This window comes from Colobus angolensis, unplaced genomic scaffold (genome assembly GCF_000951035.1).
Source record: "Colobus angolensis palliatus isolate OR3802 unplaced genomic scaffold, Cang.pa_1.0 Scaffold19, whole genome shotgun sequence".
Classification (NCBI taxonomy): Eukaryota; Metazoa; Chordata; class Mammalia; order Primates; family Cercopithecidae; genus Colobus; species Colobus angolensis.
Genome location: NW_012115043.1, coordinates 6,403,091 through 6,404,988, shown reverse-complemented (window position 1 = coordinate 6,404,988; position 1,898 = coordinate 6,403,091). Strand labels below are relative to the sequence as shown.

The following is a 1,898-nucleotide window of genomic DNA, read 5'->3' as shown; positions in this document are numbered from 1 at the left end:
AAAAAAAAAAGAGATGGAGTCTTGCTCTGTTGCCCAGGCTGGAGTACAGTGGTACCATCTTGACTCACTGCAACCTCCACCTCCTGGGTTCAAGCGATTTTCCTGCCTCAGCCTCCTGAGTAGCTGGGATTACAGGCATGTGCCACCATACCTGGCTAATTTTTGTATTTTTAGTAGAGACGGGGTTTCACTATGTTGGCCAGGCTGGTCTCGAACTCCTGACCTCAGGTGATCGCCTACCTCAGCCTCCCAAAGTGCTGGGATTACAAGTGTGGGTCACCGGGCTCGGCTGGGGTGGGGGGAAATTCTACCATGAATTTCCTTTTTCCTCAAATATAGCTAAGTAGATTAACAGAACAATAGAGAACAATCATTGCAAATGCCAATAAATTTCAAAAACATCATAAGGCCCCCAAAGAACTTTTTATTTTTATTATTAACTTAAAGCAATAACCTTAGTCATTTAGGCTCAGTGAAAAAAATTCCAAAAAAATGTAAAGAGTACAAGCTACTCTTTCTCAGGGAAGCCAGTTTGCAGCATATGATTCTAGCCATCTTTCAATACCCATACACATTTATGTTTTTACATGCAACAAAATTTTCAAAAAGTAAAAGAAGCAAAAAATATTGTATACTAAATATACCATACTAAATCTGTATGTTTAAGTGCATCTCCAGCTAAAACTTACAGGCTGTTTTCAGTGACCATGAACCCAGCGGGTGAGCACCACTTTGAAAGAAGAGCAGGCAGAGCAAATGTCCTGTGAGGACCATTGAAAAGCTTGTTCTATGTTACGGTAAATGTTAGAATGCAGCGATTATGGCAGAGGATAAGAAGTTGTTTACACGCTAATAATGGATAATTTCCCGACAAAAACCCATTACTAAAAATACCGTATTTGGCTGGGTGCAGTGGCTCATGCCTGTAATCCCAGCACTTTGGGAGGCTGAGGTGGGCAGATCATGAGGTCAGGAGATTGAGACTATCCTGGCTAACATGGTGAAACCCTGTCTCTACTAAAAATACAAAAAATTAGCTGGACGTGGTGGCGGCTGCCTGTAGTCCCAGCTACTTGGGAGGCTGAAGCAGGAGAATGGCATGAACCCAGGAGGCGGAGCTTGCAGTGAGCTGAGATTGCGCCATTGCACTCCAGCCTGGGCAACTGAGTGAGACTTCATCTCAAAAACAAAAAAAAACAAAAACCATATTATTTGAATTTAGGAACAAATCCATTTATAAGGCAAAATAATCATAATTTTTTTTTAAGTAAGTTGAAACCACAGTGAGATACCAATTCACATTCATTAGGATGAGTACCAACCAAAAAACCAGAAATAAATGTCCAGGATATAGAGAAACTGGCACCTTTGTGCATTGTTGGTGGGAACATGAAATGGTACAGCCACTGTGGAAGACAGTATGGCGGTTCTTCAAAAAGTGCAATTCTACTTCAAACAATATGTCCAAAAGAATTAAAAGTAGGATACATCTACTATGTACCTACAAAAATAAAAAACAAAAAATTATTTTTAAAAAATAATTTTAAAATAAATAAAAAAGAATTAAAAGCAGGAACTCAAATATATATACATTTTTTGACAGGGTTTCACTCTGTTGCCCAGGCTAGAGCACAGTGGCATGATCATGGCTCACTCCAGGCTCAGGTGATCCTCCCACCTCAGCTCCCAAGTAGCTGGGATCACAGGGATGTGGCACCACGTCCGGCTAATTTTTTTTATTAGTAGTAGAGACAGGGTCTCCTATATTGCCTGGACGGGTCTCGAATTCCTGGGCTCAAGCAATCCTCCTGAGTCAGCCTCCCACAGTGCTGGGATTACAGGCAAAGGCATGAGCCACTGTGCCCTGCCCAAACATATACTTTTTTTTTTTTTTTTTT

General features: G+C 41.0%; 1 protein-coding gene across 1 annotated transcript in view; it reads right to left on the bottom strand.

The window, feature by feature from the left end:
* The window catches only part of SPG21 (spastic paraplegia 21 (autosomal recessive, Mast syndrome)), a 27,773-nt gene that overhangs the window by 3,039 nt on the left and 22,836 nt on the right, over positions 1–1,898 (bottom strand). The gene's annotated exons all lie outside the window — the stretch shown is intronic.